The sequence below is a fragment of the Notamacropus eugenii genome, chromosome X (genome assembly GCF_028372415.1).
Source record: "Notamacropus eugenii isolate mMacEug1 chromosome X, mMacEug1.pri_v2, whole genome shotgun sequence".
Classification (NCBI taxonomy): domain Eukaryota; kingdom Metazoa; phylum Chordata; class Mammalia; order Diprotodontia; family Macropodidae; genus Notamacropus; species Notamacropus eugenii.
In genome coordinates, this window is record NC_092879.1 from 22,927,378 (window position 1) to 22,950,431 (window position 23,054).

At 40.4% G+C, this 23,054-nt stretch overlaps 1 pseudogene; it reads right to left on the reverse strand.

The window, feature by feature from the left end:
* Nucleotides 1–3,379: 3,379 nt before the first annotated feature.
* Nucleotides 3,380–19,823, reverse strand: LOC140516282 (neural proliferation differentiation and control protein 1-like; annotated as a pseudogene).
* Between the last annotated feature and the right edge of the window lie 3,231 nt (nucleotides 19,824–23,054).

The window sequence follows — 23,054 nt, forward strand, 5'->3', positions numbered from 1 at the left end:
GTAAGGGAAGAATTCATAAAAGCATTGGGACTGTGGCCTGGAGGTCATGTGGCCCTTTGACTGAATCCAGACTTCTTGAGGACCTAGAGGGTCACATGTGGCCTCCAGACCGCAGGTTCCCCAACCCTTCATGGGACTTAGATGTAGACAAAAGTGGGGATGTTTGTGGAAATGCACATTATTAGTAGTAGTGGTGGTTTATTATCTATTATCTATTATTAGTAGATAATGGTTCTCATTTATAGGTTGCTCCTTATGTGACACTTGGGGCACTACAGTAGTAGCAGTTCAAATCAGCTTATGTGCTGCCTTCCTCAAGCCTATAGTATGACAGTATGTCACCATACTAATTATCCAGCATGAGAGATAGAGAGTAATGTCTGAGTTCCCCACCAGGGGGCATTCTTTAGACCAGTTGCTGCCTCAATTCCCCTCTGGCACATGCATGGGATAAGACTTCCAAAAGATCACAGGATTAGAGGATCTTGGCTTCCAGAGGGAGTTTAGCCCACAAATGTCTAAATTACTTCCCCACAGCCAAAGTACTCTTATTTTAAGTAGTATCACTGAGCGGTCAAAACTCATGCTAGCTGGGTTTGGAATTTAGTTAGAAGTAAAGCTTGATAAAGTAGAATATTGCTAAAATAAATAAATAAATAACTATATGAAATAGAGCCCACACTCTAGATCTGGACCGAAATTCTCAGCATACTGTAGCTACATAGTTTATTGACCATAGTGAAATAGGAAGGAAGGAAAAAGTGCTCCTACATGGATATTTACCTCTAACCATCTCCCCAAACCTCATCCTCAGTGATCCCCTAGTTCTTTGGATGTTTTTTGGTCAGATTCCCAAACCTCATGTATAGAATGAGAGGCGGGGGAGGTAGGTGTCTGGGACCTCAACTCCAAGTCAGACACTATATCAGGGGAAATCTGGAAGAGGGGACAGAGAAAATAGTCCTTCTTGCCTTACTAAACCATCAATGGCGTTCTCAATAACTGCCAGTGCTGAAACTTGAGGTCCTCTAGGTGGTGTAGTGGATACAGTATTGTACTTGATGTCAAGAAGATCTGAGTTTGAAGGCTGTCCGAGACACTTGCTGTGTGACCCTGGGCAAATCACTTAACCTCTCTCAGTCTTAGTATCCTCATCTTTAAAATGAGAATAATATAGCATAGAATTGTTGTGAGAATAAAGTGAGGTAACATTTGTAAAGCACTATTATTATTATGAGAACAAAATATCTCTTTACTTTGATATGTTAATGACACTGGTCTTACCCAACTTGCCATTTCCAGGGTTGTTTGGTAATGATGTGCATCAAGATGATCATGAACTTCTCAATCCCCACCCCTGGTCTGGACAGTTTGGAGGGGTGTAGCTGCTGTATATGCTACAGCTTCTTGGAGCTCCAGGTGAGAACTGGGTGCCATGTGGACACCAATGGTGGATCAGCAGCCCTGAAAAGGGCTTGGCTGCCCTTATACCAGAGGTGCTAGTTCTCCCTGAGAGCTCATAGTGAGGCATCTGGGAGTGCTGGGCCTGGAGTTGGAAGACTTGAGTTCAAATCTGTCTTCAGATTTACTAGGGGTGTGACCAGTTTCCTCATCTATAAAATGAAGCTAATGAAGACCATCCTTACAGGGTTGTTGTGAGGATCAAATAAGATATTTGTTAAAAGTGTTCAACCCAGTAGGTGGCACAAGTCAGAGCTATAGAAATAGATATTCCCCTAGATGAAAAGGTGAGTTTGACCTGATCCATGAAATCTTTCAGATGAAACCAAGTGTCTAAACTGGGAATTTCTATGTCAAGAAACAGAAAAGTCTTGAGTTTTGTTTGGTTTTGGAAACATTTTGTTTTCTTTTGGTTTTCTGTAGGGATGTGTTTGTTGTTTTTTTAGCTAACTCTATCCTCAGGTAGAATGGGAAATATTATTTCTTTTCTTTTTTTAATAGTATTTCATTTTTCCAATTATATATAAAGACAATTTTTAACAATTCATTTTTACAAAATTTTAAGTTCCAAATTTTTCTCCCTCCCTTTCTCCCCTCCTATTTCCCAAAAACGGTAAGCAATTTGATACAGATTATATATGTGCAATCATATGAAAAATATTTCCACATTAGTTATGTTGTGAAAGAAGAAACAGACCAAAAGAAAAAAGTCATGAAAAAATAAAGTGAAAGTAAGATACATCAATCTGCTTTCAGAGTTCATCAGTCCTTTCTGTGGATATGGATGTATTTTCCATCATGAGTCCTTTGAAATTGTCTTGGATCATTGTATTGCCAAGAAGAGCTAAGTCACTCATCATTGATCTGTAACTGTGTGCGATGTTCTCCTGGTTCTGCTCCTTTCACTCAGCATCAGTTCATATAAGTCCTTCCAGGTTTTTCAGAAATCTTGCCTGTTCATCATTTCTTATAGCATAATAGTATTCCATTACATTCATATACCACAGCTTGTTCAGCCATTCCCCAATGGATGGGCATCCCCTTGATTTCCAGTTCTTGGCCACTACAAAAAGAGCTGCTATAAATATTTTTGTCCATGTGGGTCCTTTTCCCATTTTTATGATCTCTTGGTGTTACAGACCTAGTAGTGGTATTGCTGGGTCAAAGGGTATGCACGATTTTATCCCCCTTTGCACATACTTCCAAATAGTTCAAATGGCTGGATCAATTCACAACTCCACAAACAATATAATAGTGGTTCATCCAAAGGTTCTCTTTGATCCTCCATTTCTGGAGGGTGCCACAGAGGGCAAATGATACTATACTCCATAACATCCACATGCTGCAGTTTGTTTAGTCATTCCCCAGTCAGTCAATGAGCATTTAGGAAGTTCTTCCTATGTGCCAACTAAGCTCTGGGGACATGAAGAAAGGCAAAGACAATCCTTGCTCTCAAGGAGCTTATAATCTAATAAAAAGAGCTGTATAACTGTTCCATGAGAGATGATGAATATGATGAATTCAGAGAGGCAGAGAGAAAGACTGAAAGCCAGGAAACCACAGCCATAATGTCCACATTGATAGAAATGGAAAGAACCACCCTTCCTCACCCCTATCTCCAAAAGGAAACTTAACATGCATGATTTTTTTTTGTTTGAAACATTATTTTGATAAAATTTATTTTTGCTTCAAAATGAATGCAGATACAATCCTGGCCACAAGCAGAGGGAGGGGAGAAGAGAAGAGGTCTCACAGTGAGAACCCGTTGCAGGAATGGACAGGCCACAGGTATAGTCAGGTAGAAGAAGGCAAAACTAGCTTCAAACAGCAAAGCTTGGAATTTTAGAGCTTTTGTGCTTTTATTTTTTTCTTCATAATAGGGGAAAATATTCTAAGTACCCCCATCTCTGGTCATCCCCAGCACCTCCAGAGCTCCCCTTACCAGGAGGAATAGTCTCTTTTCTGAGCCAAATGCATTTTCTTTTGTAACCTGCACCAGCAGACCACAGCTACAACCAGTCACAAAAGCCTAGCCATGGCACAGCCCAGGATCATCATGAGAATGAAGATGTCACTGGATGGGTGTGGGGGACTCACAGGCACACATCACAGGCCTCTAAGATGAGTAGGAGGCTCTGAGCCTGGAACTTGTACACCTTGAGGGGATAGGGCCTGGGCACAGCAAGCTGGCTGCAGGTTAGTACTGGGGGATGGTGTCCTGGTGATGGGAGACAGTAGCCTGACAGACTAGCATGTTAGGCAGTAGATTTATTTCTTCCAGGTTAGGTCAAGGCTACATCTTACCTCTAGGTTGATCTTTTTGGGAGATACAGTGGCCAAGGGCATCCTCCACAAAGGGCCAGAGGCAAGGCCTATAGGCACAGTGTTGGGTGGGCATAAGACCTTCCTCCTTGGGGTGCAGTCCAAGCTTTGGGGGCAGAAAGCATCTGGCTGACTGGCAGTTGCACTGCACAGGCCTCCCCTGAGGATAATTTTGAAGAGCAGAAACCATAGGGTTGGCATGACATTCTTCACCACATGCTGGACAGCATAACACTGGGTGTGCTGGAGAGTGTTTACCACTTGCACCTGCGGGACCAGAAATGGAGATACTACAACTCAGTACCTCTCTCAGCTACTGGAGCCAACAAGGGTTCTGAACATTCATAACTATAATGACCAAACTTGAACCTGGAGAAGAGTTGAGAAAATCCAATTCCCTCTCCTTTTTGCAGAATTGGGTGGCTATAAAATATTATGTATTGCAATATTGCATATACCATAAAACATATTGCATATATTTTATGTAAAATATTGTATATACTGCTAGATATGGATCATGCTTTGTTTGGGGGGAGGGATACATTTGTAAATGAAAATTCTGTAAAAACATAAGATTGCAGCCAGAATAAGATACAAAGTGTTCTCCATTGTTGGGGTGTAAGTTTGGTTCTCACGTGAACAACCTCGGGTCAGGTAAAGGTGAGGGCTTTTAAACCACCAAGCTCTCATGAGGCCCCCCAGGGAACAGCTGGGAATTGAGGAGTGAAACACGAGCTATTTTGTTTTTCCACTTCTTCTCAGTGGAAACTTGCTAGGGAGAGCATCCCACCCTTGAGATAGGTCCATGGTCTGAGCACACCTGTTGTTAATTGGCTAGGGGCTGAGAGCACACACGGTGTCCACGAGCAAGCGAACTAGCAGGGGGAGAGCTTAAATGGGGACAGGCAAGCCTGAGGGTTCCTCTCTTTTTTCCTTGCTCCTTGGGAGGAGGAGGGGGCTCAGTAGCACTAGCCCTGCATACTGGGGGGTGTGGTTCCTTTCTCCTTGGGAAGAACTCGCCCTGCATGCTGACATCATGTAGCTGGTATCCAGAATAAAGCCTACAACCTCTGTTTGACTCTGGAAGTCTCTTTTCTCTATATGTTTATCCAGCTGGCTACCAAAGACCTGGAGATAGGTAAGATGACCCAGGCAGCCCACAGCGCTTAGGCTGGACACTCCATATTAATTGTCATTTACTAGTGCTTTAAGGTTTACAAGATAGTTTACATGTATTTTTCCTTTGAGCCTCATGACATCCCTGTGAGTGGGTACTAGAGGTGTTCCCATCATACTTTTTACAAATGAGGAAACTGAGGTTCAGTGCCTTCCTTGTGGTCACAGGGAGATTTGAACCTAGGTCTTACTTTTTCCATGTCTGGTATCCTTTTTGATATTTTTCTGCTGCTTCTCACATTCCATTTTTTTATTTTAAATTATTTTATTTGTTTTCAGTTTTCTGCAATCACTTCCATATATCTTAGGTTTTCTCCTCTCCTTCCCCTTCCTTCCTCCCTCCCTCCCCCCTCCCTACCCAAGATGGTATGCAATCATATATAGGTTCTACACATACATTCTTATTAAATACATTTTCAACTTAATCATGTTGCATAGAAGAATTAAAATGAATGGGAGAAACCATAAAACAAAAACAACAAAACAACACAAGAGAAAATGATCTGCTTTATTCTGTGACCCAATTCCAAGGTTCTTTCTCTGGATGTGAAAGGAGTTTTGTCTCAAGAGTCCATTGGGCATTTTTTAGGCCCTTGCATTGCTGTGAAGGGCTAAGTCTACCAGAAAAATTCCTCGTACACTGTGGTTGTTGCTGTCTCGCATTCCATTTTGAAAAAACAAAAACCAAGAGACATTGTCATCATGTGAAGAAGACTGGATTTGGAGTTTTAAGAACTTGGGTTCAAATCCAGGTTGTATTACTTACTGTGAAACTTTGGATAAGTAATTTTTTCCCTTTGGGCTATTTTTTTGTTGTTGTGGTTAAATAGTTCAGTCATGTCTGACTCTTCATGACCCCGTGGACTATATCACAGCAACAGTGTCCATGGGGTTTTCTTGGCAAAGATACAGGAATGTTTTGCCATTTCCTTCTCCAGTGAGTTAAGGCAAACAGAGGTTAGGTGACTTGCCAGGGTCACACAGTTAGAAAGTGTCTGAGGTCACATTTGAACTCAGGTCTTCCTGACTTGAGGCCTAGCACTCTGTCCACTGCAGCACCACCTAGCTGCCTCTTTGGCCCATATTCCTAATCTAGAAAGTTATTTGCTTGGAGTAGGTGATTGCTAAAGTTCCCACTAGGTCCAAGAGCCTGTCCATATTAACAGCTACCCTGGATTTATACTCCAGAACACAATTACTCTGGAGTCAGAGGAACTGGGTTTAAATCCTGTTTCTGCTACATTTTACAGATAAGGAAACCAGGGCCCAAACTGGTCATGGGATTTGTCCAAGACCACTCAGATATTGAGTAACAGAAATGAGATTCAAAGCCAGGTCACCTGACTCCAAATCCAACACGTTTTCCATTGTACCACACTGCTGCCTCCTCCTCCTCTGCACACAGAGGAATGGATTAGGTGACTTCTAAGTGCCTGTCCATTCCAAAGACCATGGACCCTTATGTTTCCTACATTGAACCTGGATTAACAAACCACTATGATTCTGTGTTTTTCAATCCCAATGATAACTCTTCCCAGTGAAGAAATGTGTGCCGACATCTAAACAGAACAGAGGTTTTTGGTTTGGTTTTTTTTTTTTTTTGGAAAGTGAGAGAAAGTACACAAAACCAGACTCCAGAGACCTGACATTTTGCTTTTCTTATTTGTTGAAGATCGCCTCCATTAGGGACTCACAGTCTCTCATAGGTCGAATCTTTAGTTTTATGGTTATTTGGATAGCTCTGCTGATGCAGGAACCTCCCAAAACAAAAGTTTAAAGAGTCAGACATTCCCCAGTGGCAGAGACAGAGGGATTCACATCCGAACAGCCAGCCATAGAAATGAAGGATGGGAAAGAGGTGCTCGAGTGTCTAGTCCATAAAGAAGTGCTCTGGAAAGCTTTTTCATAGCAAGTGCAAGGGGTTCAAAGACCATTCTCCAGGTGGGAGGCCCTTTCATTGCAATTTCTCCCAAACGGTCTTGAAAGCAGCCCCTTTCTGTGTGTAGCAAACACAGGAGCGACAGATGTGCTTTTAATCCCCATAAATGATTTCTGAAGCATCCTTCTTTAGCCCAGAACAGCTGCCACCCATTAGGATCTTACGACTTTTTCAAAAACCTGCCTGGTGAAGAAGTATCGTTGGCCGTAGAAAAGAAAGCTATTCTTATCTGATGGGGGCAAGGTCAGTAGCCAAGACAGAGATGTTCTGAAGCTTTCTGTTGATACAGTACAAAATAAATCCATTATGGGCTGTTTGAGGAAATTGCAGAAGCATTTTCAAGTACTCCCAGCCCACAGTGATAGCCAGAACTCTGTTTTGGAGGACTGTAACAAGTTGGACTGCCAACTTCATGAACAATAATTGCCCAGATATCTGGGAAAGTGAGGTTGTTGAGTGATGACCAATATTGGATGGATGGTTGGACTGGGAGCTGGAAGGAACCCGAGAGGCCATGAAGAAATCATTTTGTGTCTTAGTGCCCAGTTCCTGGCACAAAGTAGGCTTTTAAAAAGTTTTTTGAGTGATTCTAGCTCTAAACCTTATCTCTTGTGTAATGTGCTCCTCCCCGTGGGGCTGAATACTGCAGGTGGCAGCTGAGAATTGGATGACTTGGTCTTTTCCCTTGGTTCCCTTGGAATTCACAATTCAGATTTTTTATTTAATTTTCAGAGGGGGCTCAAAAACACTGGAAATTATCAGAAGCAAAGAGAAGTACTGCTGTGAGCAACGTTATAGCAAGCTAGAAGCCCAGAAAAACGTCAGCTGCAAAGGCCAGACTCAGTGATGGCAGTGCCATCTGCTGTGTGGCCAGACCTTGGAAAGAGAAAGACGGAAGTTTGTGCAACTTTATCGGGTGGGCAAAACCCTACATAAGACAAGTGGGGATGAGGAGCAGCCCAATTGGAAGTGCTTCAGGGTCAGCAGCAGAGCAAATGGTGCTCAATGGCTGCATCTTGAAATCTGAAGGCAGGGTCTCCAGGGATCCCTTCTGGCCTCTGAACATGGATTTCCTCTCCCCGAAGATGTATAAGTCGGAGACAAATGCCTCTTTCTTTCCCCGTGTGTAGCACAGTCAGGCAGCTAGCTGTACAAGCACAGACGGGAGTGTACCTGGCAAACTTAGCCTTTGCCCCATCCCAAAGTGTGTAAACTAATAGGGGTGTTGACAGCTGCTCCATGTTTGGGAAGTATTTTGAAGCATAGATACTGACCTTAAAATAGAGAAGCCAACCTAGCCTTCAGCCCTATGCAATAGCAAGACCCTGTCTGTCCTAGTTATTAATAGACTTCAGGCATGCACACTTCTCACTCATCCTTAGAAAAACTTCTCTCTTGACCCTATCATTATCCCCTCAAGCTATCATCTTATAAAATAGGGCCACTCATTGCAGCAATTTGAGTAATGACCCTCTATGTGATTTTGAAGTTTTTCAATAAGACGGAGAATTAATCAGTTTCTTCCACCCATTTTGCTTCCTATATAGCTGCAAAGGCCTCTCCAAAGGACTGATTAAGTGGTAGCTCAACTCGTCATCTGAACTAGGGAAAGGAAAAGGAGAAAGTCCATGCACAATACTTCTGTGCCCAAAGGAGATTTATTAAAAGACATTCTGGGTATGTGATCAAGGTCCCAGGAGGACTGGAGATGGGAGGGGTGTTCTGGGTCTCCAAATCTGTATCCAGATGTGGGGGGAAGTGGCACCTCCCCAAGATGGCTTCCCAGCTTTCCTTTTTTGTACAGGAAAAGTCCCATCTCTGCTGTGTGTCAGGAATGCCTTTTTCTTTTTCCTACATTCCAGGATGGTGATTGGTAGGGAGGAAGGTGTTCTCTGTTGCCTTTGCTTCCAGATTTACACTTTGGGATCTTTGAGCTCAGTGATTAACTAAGGGGGATGAGGTACCTAGAATTAGTGTGGGGCCCATGAGTTCAGAGTCAACTTACAATGGGGATGTGGAGGATCTCTTCTATGATCTCAGATGAAATGGAACCATTTAGGCCCAGATGGACCCTTACTTATCTAAGAAGTTAGAATTGGGGAGATGGGAAAATCTTCTCATTTGGTTTTAGGAGTTTAAGAAAAAGAAATTAAGAAGCAATTAAAATCGTCTACTTATCTAGGACAGTAGGTAACCGATATGAGCATAAGTCTTCCCAGGGAGTTCTGACTCTAACTCACATGGCCATTGCCAAGAGGGTTTCTTTGGGCTGCTCTCTGAAGTCAGAATGGAGTGCCCTCCCATGGAGGTGACTGTAGCTATTTCTTCTTGGGATTCTTCTACATAGGAATGCTCATTCAGATTCTGTAGAGAAGGGGAAATAAACATGCAGTACACAAAGATGGTGATGCAGAGACTAGGGCCTCAGTTATGGCTATGACAGATAATGGGAGTCTGTAGGTGTATGCCTCTGGGAAATGAGATTGATTCATTTGCTGCATCCTTCAGAGGGAGGAGAGCATTTGTAGTTACAAAATTCTAAGCAGTGAACTCAAAAGTCATGGCAGTCATGGACACCATGAAGTGAATCACAGTAGTCATAGTTTAAGTTCTAGTAAGTCTTAAATCCTTCAACATCCCATTCTTCTCCATTTCTCAGCAAAAAGCCTAGAAAAAGCTACTTCTATCCTTGTCTTTACTTCCTCTCCTCCCTCTCCTTCATCCTTTGCAGCCTGGCTTCTGGTCTCCTCCCTCCAGTGACATGGGGCTCTCCAGGGTGACCAGTGAACTCTTAGTCACCAAATCTCATGACCTTTCCCTTCAGTCCTCATCCTTTTTGACCTCATTGCAGCCTTTGACTTGCCTAGCATCTTCTCCTGGACATTTTGCTCCTCCCTGAGTTTTCATGACTGTGGTTCTCTTCTAATTCTTCTATTTTTTTAAACTACTTCTTCTTAGTATCTTTTGCTGGATCATCATCTATATTCTATACCTTATTCATGGATGTCTTGGTTCCTGTCTTCTCTCTAGGGGTTCTCATCAGCTCCCATAGGTTCGACTGTTGTCCCAATGCAGATAACTCCTAGGTAGTACTGGACCTGGAGTCAGGAAGACTGAATTCAAATCTTGCCACAGACACTTCTTAACTCTGTGAGCCTAAGCCAATCACTTGATCTCTTTCAGCCTCAGTTTCCTCATCTGCAAAATGGGGATAAAAATCTCACCTACCTCATAAGGTTGTTGTGAGGATCAGATGAGATGACAACGTGTAAAGCCCTTTGTAAACCTTGAAATGTTTCATGAAAGCTAGTTGTTATTGTTATTATCAATAATAATTGTTGCTGTGATAGTTATACTCTAGTTCAGGGGTGGGGAACCTATGACCTTGAGGTCACATATGGCACTCTAGGTCCTCAAGTTTGGGCTTTTGACCAAATCCAGACTTCACGTACAGGTTCCCTACTCCTGCTCTAGTCCATCTCTGCTCCAGTCTGGTCTCCCACAGTCACAGTCTGTGGCTTCCACTTTACCTCATGGAACACCAGTAGTTCCATTCCAGTAGCAACTACTTTGCTCATACCTCCCCCTATCCTATTGTTCAGCAACCTGCTTATGGTGAGGTGCCAAGTGAGGGATTGTGTTTGAATCTACCAGTCTTTTTTACCCCAGAGGATAATCAAGATGTCAAAATGGCACAGGCACTGTAGATGTGACTGATGGGTGCATCAGCACAGCAGGGGGCAGTGAAGTGTCAGGTGGAAGTGAGGCAGAGCTGGGGGGAGGGGCAGCCAACTGGGGAGGGGTAGCAAACTGGGGAAGGGCAGTGAACTGGGAGTATGTCTCTGGGCTTATTAGCTGCAATTTATGCAGCAATTTTCACAACAAATCTGGGAAATATTTATTTCGATGTCCATTGCACAAGTGAGGTACATGAGACTTCAGTTAAATAACCTTCCCCTGGTCATATGATTAGTACTCATAGGGCCAGAATTCAAGGACAAGATTTCCAATTGCAAATACAGTGCTCTTTGACTCTGCTCCTCCTCCAATCTCACTGATATCCCTCTAGTCTAGTCGGGCATTGATCACTTTATGCCTAGACTTTTATGTATTTTCTAACATTCTGCTTCCAATTTATCTCATACAATATTGCCAAAATAATCTTCCTAAAACACAGTTTTTTTCCTACTTGATTTGTTTTTGAAGGTCATCTTATTTTTGTTGATTCCTTTTACTTTCATATCACTTTCTTTTACGAATATATCCCTCCCCAGTCTGACCCAGTGAGCCATCCCTTGTAATAAAGACCAAAAAAAGCCAAACCCCAAAAACAAGAAAAAAAATCCATTGAGTAAAACTAACCAGAACATTGATTATATGTGCAATATTCCCAAATCCTAGTTCCCCATCTCTACAATGAAGGAAGGGAAGTATTTCTTACTTCTTTCTAGATTCATGCCTAGTCATTATAATAAAATAGCATTATTATTTTTTTAAAAATGTCATTGTATTGTTTTCCTGCTTCTGCTTTTCACATACGTATCACTCATTCATTCATTTGTCTTGGGGATCTTCTATGAATTCTTCACATGTCATTTCATATGATACAACAATATTCTATCACATTCATGTATTTATTCAGCAATTCCCCAAAAGAATGAATTCACAAATAAGTACTTACTAAGTGATTACTATGTGCCAAGCGGGCACCTAGCTGGTGCAATGCATAGAGCACCAGCTCTGAAGTTAAGAAGACCTGAGTTCAAATCTGACCTCAGACACTAACTAGCAGTGTGACCCTGGACAAATCACTTAACCCTGTTTGCCTCAGTTTTCTCATCTGTAAAATGAGCTAGAGAAGGAAATGGAAAACCATTATCTTTGCTAAGAAAACCCCAAATAGGATCACAAAGAGTTGAACACAACTCAATAACAATAGTAACAACATGTGCCAAGCACTGTGCTAAACCTCAAAGATACAAACAGAAAAGTAAGACAGTCCCTGCTCTCACAGAGTTCACATTCTCATCAGGGAGACAAATCCAGTTGATGGGCATCTACTTTGTTTCATGTTCTTTGCTACCACAAAAAGTGCTGCTATGAATATTTTAGTGTATATGGGACTACTGTTTTTGCCTTTGACCTCCTTTGGGTATATGCTTAGAAAATTGGATCTCTGGGTCAAAGAATACAGACATTTTGGTTACTTTTTCTTTTCCTAATTCCAAATTGCTTTCCAGAATGGTTGTGCCAGTTTGCAGCTCCATCAACCATGTATTAATATGTCCACCTTTCCACAGACCCTCTAGCATTGACTATTCCCATCTTTTGTTATAGGATCATATATATAGATATGGAAAGGACTTTAAAGGTTTTCTAGTCTCTTACAAATGAGAAAATGGATGCCCAGAGAGGTTGACTAGCCCAGATTGTAACCCAGATTCAAGCCTGGAATATTTGTGCTTGTATTTAATAATTGTTTATATATCTTAGATACCAACTCCTTTCAGAAAGATTTTTTTTGTCCCCATTCTACCACTTCCTTCTTATCCTCTCTGTATTAATGTTGTCTGTGCAGAAACCCTTCAGTTTCATACCATCAAAGTTGTCTGTTTTATCTTTCTTAATTGCTTCTCTCCCTTGTTTGGCTAAGAACATATCTCTTATTCGTAGTTATGGCAGGTATAGGATCTCTTTCTCTTCTAAGATAATTTTCTTTATAGTAGGATCTTGAATATTTATGTTAGGTATCCATTTGGAATGTACTATAGAATATGGTATAAGACAGAGGTGTCAAACTTGCAGCCCATAGGTCCCAAGAGGATTGGAAAAACTTCTGAGCACCTTTAAGTCAATATGTGGTCTGCAGGGATCTGTTTCTATTTCATATTGACACCACTAGTGCAAGATATTGGTCTCAGCCTAATTTTTACCAGAATGTTTTCCACTTTTCCCAACAGTTTTTAATCAAATAAGGAGGTTTTTCCTAGGTGATTTATGTTTTCTACTTTATCAAACACTGAGTTATTGAGTTCTGTTGTTTCTGATTCTCTCTTGGCTAGTTTGTTCCAATGATCTAATTTCTTTATTTTTAAAATCAAAACCAGGTGATTTTTGATGACTGCTGTTTAATAATGTAGTTTGAGGTCTGGAAGTGCTGTTTCCTCTTTGTCCCTATCTTTTCTCATCATTTCTCTTGATAGTCTAGATCATTTGTTTTTCCAAACGAATTTTGTTTTTATTTTATCAAGTTCATTAAAGTATCCCTTTGGTACTTTGATTAGTATGACATTAAAATTAAATTAACTTTGGTAGTATTATCATTTTTGTTATACAAGCACAATTTACTCATGAACTCTGAATACTCTTCCCCGCTATTTCAATCATTCTTTACTTCTTTAAGGAGCACTTTGCAATTGGCCCTGTGATGTACTAATCATTTGAACTTTCCCAACATGACCATGGGAAGGTTATTTAACTCAAGCCTCATGTTCCTCACTTGTGAAATGGAAATCAGAATAAATACTTCCCAGATTTGTTGTGAAAATTGCTGCACAAAGGGACCCAGTTAATGAGCCCAGAGACCTACTTTCAGTTTACTGCCCCTCCTCCCAGCTCTGCCGTTAATTTCTTTCTCTTGTCTTATTTGCTATTGCTAGCCTTTTCAGAACTATATCAGATAATAATGGGAAGAAAGGGTATCCTTGCTTTACTACTGTATTTATTGGAAAAGTTTTGAGTGTTTTCCCCTTGCATCTGATCCTTGCTTTTAACTTTTGATATCTTTTTCTGATATCGAAAAAGGTCCCTCTATGATTGTACTTTGTAAAGTTTGTAGCATAAAAATGTTGTACTTTGTCAAAGACTTTTTCTACCTTAATCAAGATAATCCTGTGGTTTTGGATGTTTGGTTTTTAATATGATTATGTTGATTGTTTTTGTAATATAGAAACACCATTGCATCCTTGGTATAAATCCAACTTGGTTGTAATAAATGATTTCTTGGACAAATCACCATAGTCTGTTTGACAGAATTTTGTTTAAAATTTCTGGGTCAATATTCATTAATAATATTGGCTTATAGTTTTCCTTCCATGTTTTATCTTTCTCTGGCTTAGGTATTAGGATTATGTCTCATAAAATAATTCTGGTAAGGTACTTTCTTTCTCAACTTTTGAGAACAACTTGTGAAGGATGGGAACCGATTGTTCTTTAAAAGTTTAATAGAATTCTTTTGAATTCATGAGGACCAGGAGTTTGTTCCTTTATGTCTAGTTCAATTTCCTTTTCTGAGATTGGGTTATTTAAGATCTCTAGCTGGATTTCTGATAGTTCGGGTATTTTGTATTTTTGAAGGTATTCCTCTATTTCTTTTGTGTTCTCAGTTATGTTAGCATATAACTATATATCATGTTCTGATTATTCTTTTTATTTCTTCTGGGTTTGTTGTGACTCCACTTTACTCATTTGCTATTTAATTGATTTGATTTTCTTCCCTTTTATTTTTATTCAGATTAGCTAAAGGTTTATCAATTTTTTTGTTTCCATTTTATCTACTTTTGTGTGTGTCTGTTTTTTAAATGTGTTTCTTGTAAGTAACAGATTGTAGGATTTTCTTTTCTTATCCAATCTGTCACTCTTTTTCTTTTTGCTTTATTGGATGGTTTAATTCATTCACATCTAAAGTTATGTGAATTAGGTTTATATTTTCCTCCATTTTTCTCTAATGTTATTCAAGTTATGATTTTTTTCCTCTTCTGCTGTAAACATAATACCGCGCATCAGTTACTTTACCTTACTCTTTTTTAAGGTAGCCCTATTCCTTTAGGGTCTCTTCCTTTCAGCCCCGATACCCTCCTCTCATTCATTTGTTATCCCTTTCCCTTTGGGGTTTTAATAATTTGTTCCCTTTTCTCTCCTGCTTTTATCTGGTTATATAATTCTTCTCTCTCTCTCTCTCTCCTTTTTTCTTTTCAGTCAAATAGATTCCCCTTTCCTCTCCTCCCCTTTAACCAGACCTGTTCATTAGTTTTTAAAATTTCATTTTTTGATGTTCCTTTCCAAAAAGGATTTTTCTCACTCTCTTCATTTGCCATCCTCTCTAGACCTTCATTGTCTGATTTATGACTCCTATAGTTTTCAAGTTTCTCTCTAGTTCCTGTATTCCTCATGGAATTAAAATCCCCAAGGATTCTTTCTAGACTCTCCCCTCTAGATAGTTTCTGTCACTGCCTCATGGATTTCCCTTTTCCATTGTGCCTAATTTCCAGGACAATGTCAATTATTGCAGGCATCAGAGAGAGTGCTGGCCCATAGTAGGGTCCCTTCCTCACCATGTCTATGATTAGGCAGCCTACCACTAATCTATACCCTCTCCTGGTTGTTCCCCCTTTCCCCCAATCTGTCTCAAGATCTTCCTGATCCATGCTTTCCCACTTCCCCAGTTGCTAGTTGTCCCCAGGAGTTCTAATTCTGTCCACTCTGTAGGTGAGATGAAGGAGCCTATTCAAGCACCAAATCCCCTCAGAAAATACTCAGCATGTGGTTCACATCTCACTTCACAGAACATCTCTCTTCACCCATAGGAGCATTCATCAGTGGAACCTCTTCCCAATGCCAAAACAAGGCCCTCCTTTTCCTCTTCTTTTCAGTCTTAGTCTCTACTCCTCACTCATTCCCCTGCAGTCTCTTCTCTTCCTGAGAGAACACAGAGATCACCTCCCCCTCATTGCTAGCTCCCAAAGTGACCCAGGCACATTACACACTCCCCTCTATCTTCCTCTCCTTCCTCCCTCCCTGCACCCTCCCATTTTGTAATATAGTCCCACAAAAAAAGGTTCACCTGTAGGTGGAGGTGAAGTTCTGTTTATACTGTCCCAGACCACCTCTCCATCATCACCTCCACCTGACTTAGACCTTCATTTCAGTCTTCTTATGTACATTTAAAAAGAAGTTTCTTACTGGTCTCTCTGTTGTCCCTCTATTGTTATCACTGTCTTTGGCTGATGAATTCATTCACTTCCCTTACATTTCTGTTGTCTGAGGCATTTGAGAAGCAAATAATCTCTTTAGGTCCGGTTTTCTTTCTAAGAATGTTTTAAATAGCAATTTATTATTGGACATCTATCTTTTTTCATTTAGAGCTAAACTTAGATTTGCAGGGTAACTTAGCCTGGAATGCACCCTGAGCTCCATTGTTCATTGGGCCACATTATTCCACTCCTTTCTACATTTTCTGGTGGGTACAGAATAGTGTTATATTATTCTAATTTCCTTTCCTTTATATTTGAAGATCTTTCTCCTGACTGCTTGCTGAAACTGCTGTTTCTGAAATGAATTATTAAATTTAACCACTACGTGTCTTCAAGTTGACAGCTTTGGTGACTTTTTTTCCCCTCAAAATTATCTATGCGTTCTTTCAATTGGTATTTTATTTTCTGTATACAGAAGTTCTGGGCAGTTTTCTTATATTATTTCTTGCATTATAGTGTTCAGATTTTTTACTTGTCATGTTCTTCTGGGAGACCTACAATCCTTAGGGTATCTCTACACATTCTGTCTTCAAGATCAATATGTTTTGCTTGGATAGAGAGCATATTTTCTTTTAATGATATTGCCTTTTGTTTTTCTTCTTCTAGATTATCCTTCACTTCGGTCTATTTGTATTCCTAATCAGTTGTCCTCTCTTTCGTTTCCTTGATGAGACTTGTCATATCAGATTCCAGTTTTTCTAGTCTGCCAAATATTTCTGTTGTACAGGTCTTAAATTTCGTTCTTATATTTCTTGTTTCTCTTTTAAACCACTCAAGAATAGTGTGTTGTGGCTCCACATTCTCCTCAAATCCCATGGGGTCCAATGTGTCGTCAAGTGTTGAGTCATTTTCCCTTGTTTTGCAGTATTTATTCACAGAGGCCTGAATTAATTTACCAGATCTGGTGGCCATATTCCTATTGCTGTTAATGTTTTCCCATTGATTTATCTGTTTATGCTTTAAGGTCTTTGAGTTTTCTTTTCCCTGAGATCTTTGATAATTTCAATCTTTCTCCTTTTATTTTTCCCTATTGCTCATTTTCTAATGTGCCCTCTTCCTCCCCCACCCCATAGTGGTTTCCTGGGGCTGTTGTGCAAAGTGCCTCATCCTCCTCCCATGCTGGGCAATTCAGTTCACCAGCCTAGGTCTCTGCCCCAATTAACTTTTGGAGGTACAGATTGGTCCCACTAAGTTGCTGGGCTCTTTCCCTCAGACATACTAGGATGCCACATAACTCTCACACAGTGTCCTATCTTGTTCCCTCTGCTCCTCCCTTCCCTGGCCCAGACATTCAGCGTGCTGCCAAGCTGGTGCTATTGTAGCTGGAGCTGATTTCTGTTGTTTAGAGTTTGTATCTTTAAGGTTCTAGTTTCAAGCCCAGACATGTGTCCTGCTCCATTTTCTCTGTTCCTCTTACAGAAATCTTTTGAAAGACAGAGCACTACCAGAGCACTGACTATCACAGTCTCAGAAAATTTTTTGCAGTTTGGAGTTTGGATTTCCATGGCATTGGAAAGAGGGAAGGGGGACTGAATTGCATTTTTTTTCTGGTTAGGTCAGCTAGTGCAGCCTCAATGGCAGTAACATGGTGGGCTGCTGGAGAGGGAGTGCTGAGTAAACTCAAGGTAGGTATTAATTCATGGAGTTGTTTTTTGTTTGTTTGTTTGTTTGTTTTTTTACCTTTTTTGGGTTGCTAGTGTCTTAGCCAGCACTTCTTAAACCATATGGGGTTGGAAAAATTTGGCAACAGGAAAAGGTTTCTGAATGTACAATGACCAAAAATTAATTAAAAATCAAATGTATAATGAATCTGAGGTGTTTCTGGCAATGCTTCCCCATGTTGCATGAAATTTCACTGCAGCCTTGGTTTTGAACACAAAGCATACGCACTTTGGACTGTGCATGCCCTCAGGCCACATAACATCAACCAATGCTACCAAAATCCAAAAAAGGGGTGCTAGTGGAAAAAGTTTAAGAAGCCCTGTCCTAGACTATGGAGATAGCTGAAATTGCTTTATCTTTGGCATATAATTTCTGTTTTGGAGAGGTCTGAAAGGTCATGAGGATCAAAGAAAATGTCTATTCCACCATTTTGTTTGTCGTGTGACCAGCCAGACTTCTCTTGTTAACTGGTAAATGACCTATGAATGTCTCATTTTGTTCCCACATTATATTAAAAGGGGTTTTCTCTAGTATGAATTTTCTTATGTGCATTGTAAGTTTTCTTCTGCCTGAAGGTTTTTTCCACATTCATCACTGTATGGGATGGCAAGACCCCTACTCAAACTGATTACTCAGAGGCATCTCAAAGTGTTAACAGAAAGTTCCTTTATTTGATTCTCCCGAGAATAGGAGGAGTCCCTTCACCAGGTGGTCTGGAGCAGGGAAGCCGTCTTATAAAGGCAGAACAATGGTTATATAGATCCTAATGCAGGAACCCCCTCCCACCACTGACCATTATTCTCATTGGCTGAGAAGCATGATCTTACATTCTAGGCGTGAAATCTAACCAATCCTTTCTGGGGTTCAGTTTAAATTTCCCACTTTCCAAACGTAACAAAGCCCGTAAAAATACACATCATTATATGCAAACTAGGGATTGAAAAACTTATGCAAATTAGGAGGACCTGTGTGAGGACTGTGGTTGCTTATGCAAATTGGGCATTGAAAAGTTAGTGAGTTCTATCCAATCATTGATCTTACATGGAAGTCACCTAATTCTGGAGGAATTGAAACCTGGGCCTAAGGTCCCTTTTCCCTAGGGAAAGACTCCACATTCCTGAGAAGTCTTCACTAAATCTATTCCCATTCAATCACATTAAAATCCATCACTCCAGTATGGATTATCTGATGTTCAGTAAGGAAGTCTCTCTGAGCAACAGCTTTTCCGTACTCATTACATTAGTAGGGTTTCTCTCCCATATGAGTTCTCAAGTGTTTAATGTAAAACATGTGGCAACTGAAAGCCTTCCCACATATACTACATTTATAGGGTTTCCTTCTACTGTAGACTGATGAATAATAAAGGATGCCCTTAGACTGAAGTGTCTCTCCTGAGTATCAGTTTTTTAATGTACATGAAAGTATCCCTTGTTTCTGAAGGTTCTCTCACAGTTGTTACACATATGCCTTTTCTCTCTTTATTTTTCCTTATGTGCACTAAGGCCTCCACTGTCTCTGAAAGCTTTTTCACATTCATTAAATCCACAGAGTTTCTCCTCAGTATGAATTCTTTTATATACACTCAGGTGACCCCTGTTTCTAAAAAGTTTTCCCACAGTTACAACATTCAAATGGTTTCTTCCCAGTATGATTCATCTTATGCACTTTGAGACTTTGCTTTGGCTGAAAGTTTTTCCACATTCAAAATATTTTTGGAGCTTTTCTCCAGTATGAATTCTCTGATGATAAATAAAAAATGCTTTATCAGTGAATTCTTCCCCACAGATTTTACATTTATAGATGTCTCTCTGGTGTATATTTTCTTGTATTTTATAAGGTACATCCCCTAACTGAAGCCTTTCCCACATTTATTACTTTATAACAGGACTGTATAACCTGCCACCTGCTGGTTGCTTATGACCTGCAAAAGGCTTGTGGCACGCCAAAGGATTTCCTCTACATACAAAGGAAACTTTCTTCTACATTTTTTGGAGGCCCTTAAAATCCTGTGGCATACAGCGAGTGGTCGTGAGCCGGAAGTAGCCTGGGGGCTGCAGGTTGTGCAGGCCTGCTTTATGTGGTTTCTTTTCAGTATGACTTCTCTGATGTTCACTAAGGTTTTTCAGTTGTCTAAAGAATTTTCCACATTCGTTACATTCAAAGAGTTTTCCTGTGAGTTCATTTATGTTCACTAAGGTAGCTAGACTGACTGAAGGTTTTTCTATATTCATTACATTTTGGTATTTGGCATTTCTTTAGGATGAATTCTCTGGTGTTAATGTGATTCCGTCTCACCTCACCCATCTTCCCCTCCACAGGAAAAGCTTTTTCTTGCCTCTTTTACGTGAGATACTTTGTCCCATTCCACCTTTCCCTTTCTCTTTCTTCCAGTACATTCCTCTCTCTGACTCTTTAGTTATATTTTATTTTTTTTTTAGATATCATCCCCTCATATTCAACTGACACCTGTACCCTCTGTCTATATATATTCCTTCTAACTACCTTAATAATGAGAAAGATCTTATGAGTTACAAATATCATCTTCCCATGTAGGAGTATATATAGCTTAACCTTATCAAGTCCCTTTCAATTTCCCTTTCCTGTTTACTTTTTATGCTTCTCCTAGTCTTGTATTTGAAAGTCAGTTTTTTTCTATACAGTTCTGGTCTTTTCATCAAGAATCCTTGAAAGTCCTCTATTTCAAAACTGAGTCAAATTTATAAGAATATAAGTCATCCCCCAATTGATGAATGGTCAAAGGATATGAAGAGGCAGTTTTCAGATGAAGAAATTAAAGCTACCTATAGGCATATGAAAAAATGCTCTAAATCACTATTGACGAGAAATGCAAATTAGAGTAACTCTGAGGTACCACCTCACATCTGTCAGATTAGCTAATATGACAAAAAGGAAAATGATAAATGTTGCAGAAGATGTGGGAAAATTGGAACACTAATGCATTATCTGTGGAGTTGTGAACTGATCCAACCATTCTTGAGAGCAATTTGGAACTATGCCCAAAGGGTTATAAAACTGTATATCCTTTAATCTAGCAATGCCACTACTAGGTCTGTATACCAAAGGACCCACATGTATGAAAATATTTATAGCAGCTCTTTTTGTGGTGGCCAAAAACTGGAAATTGAGGGGATGCCCATCCATTGGGGAATGGCTGAACAAGTTGTGATACATGAATGTAATGGAATACTATTATGCTATAAGAAATGATGAACAGGCAGACTTCAGAAAAACCTGAAAAGACTTATACTAACTGAAGCTGAGTGAAGGGAGCAGAGCCAGGAGAACACTGTACACAGTAACAGCAGCACTGTAAGATGACCTACTTTGAGAGACTGAGCTCCTCTCAGCAATGCAAGGATCTAAGACAATTCCAAAAGACTCTTGATGGAAAATGTTATCCACATCTAAAGAAAGAACTATGGAGTCTGAATGCAGATTGAAGCAGACTGTTTTCTCTCTTTTTTTCATTCTTGTGATTTTCCCCTTTTGTTCTTATGCTTCTTTTACAACATAACTAATGTGGAAATATGTTTAATATGAGTGTACATGTATTGCCTATATCAGATTCCTGCCATCCTGGGGAGGGGGGAGAGGAAGGAGGGAGTGAAGAAAAAAATTTGAACTTAAAATCTTATAAAAGCAAATGTTGAAGACTATCTTTATATGTAATTGGAAAAAATAAAATGCTATTAAGTGTGTGTGTGTGTGTGTGTGTGTGTGTGTGTGTGTGTGTGTGCGTTTCATTGAATATCCATTTTCTCCTGAAGGATTATACTCAGTTTTGCTGGGTAGGTGATTCTTGGTTATAATCTTAGCTCCTTTGCCCACCAAAATATCATATTCCAAGGCTTCTGATCCTTTAATGTGGAAGCTGCTAAATCATGTGTTATCCTGATTGTGGTTCTATGATATTTAAATTGTTTCTTTCTGGCTGCTTGTAATATTTTCTTCTTGACCTTGGAGCTCTGGAGTTTAGTTATAATATTCCTGGGAGTTTTCATTTTAGGATCTCTTTCAGGAGGTGATTGGTGGGTTTTTTTCTGTATTTCTATATTACCCTTTGATTCAAGGGTATCAGGGTAGTTTTCCTTGATAATTTCTTGAAAGATGATGTCTAGGCTCTTTTTTTGATCATGGATTTCAGGTAGTCCAATAATTTTAAAATTATCTCTCCTGGATCTATTTTCCAGGTCAGTTGTTTTTCCAATGAGGTATTTTACATCGTCTTCTATATTTCATTCTTTTGGTTTTGTTTTATTGTTTCTTGATTTCTTATAAAGTCATTAGCTTCCATTTGCTCAATTGAATTTTAAACTTTCTATTGTCATATTTTTTTTCTGTTCATTATCTGCTCATTTTCCCAACCTATTTCTTGACTTTTACCTCTGTTAAAGTAGATCTCTGCTTCCAGGGTGGAGGGTGCACTGTCCCAAGTTTCAGGGGATTTGTGCAGCTGTTTTCATAGATACTTCTAGGGACCTCTTCCAAGGTGGTATGATCTAAGGAGAGATGTGTTTACTCCTCTCCTGGCCTGTGCTCTGATCTCTGAGTGACCACAAGTACTGTTTTATGCCCTGGAACTGTGATGAGGGTCCCTTCTCCACTGTGACCTGCAGGTTCTGCTGTGCCAGTACTCTTCCTTGCCTTGGAACTGCCACCCAGGACTATGACCCAGATCTCAATATGGGCAAAGTCACAAAGTGCTGCCCCCTGAGCCAGCAAAGAGACCCTTATAATCTCCTTCTGACCAGTTGTTGGACACCCCCCCCCCCCCCCCCCCCACTGACCTGTGGGCTGAGAACTCCTGAAGCAGCAGCTGCTGTGCTGCTGATTTAGTGGCTCCTAAGGACTGCTCCTGGTTTGCTGGGGCCAGGTCTGGTTGGTGTGGCTTCTGCTAGACTATACACCACTCTTATCTAGGTACAATAGACCTTTCCTGCTGAACTTTTAAATTGTCTTTGGCTGGAAAATTATTTTACCCCATCCTTTTGTGGTTTCTGTCACTTCAGGAATTATTTTATGACATTATTTAAAGGTGTTCAAAGGGATTTGGGGAAGAGCTCAGGCGAGTCGCTGCCTTTTCTCCAACATCTTGGCTCTGCCTCCCCTGACGCTGTTTGAAATTTGGTCTTCTGAACAAAAAAACTTGATAAATGCCTTTTAGCATTTTTCTCTGTCTTATCCATGGTGTGTTTCTCTCCAACTGTGAGATCACTTGCAGTTTGGGGGTTGAAGGGCTCCAAAGGAGACAAAGTTCTGATAGCTCTCTGGCATCACATCCCTGTATAGGTTCTTCCAAGCCAGCTCTAAGTGCCCCCACTCCTTTCAGGTGAAGTCTTCTGCCACATCCTGGAATGTCGCTGATTCAGCTCTCCTCATGCCTCAGCCCCACATGGACGCACCTCAGGACCAGACAGCTCTCCCACACCTGCACCTACCTT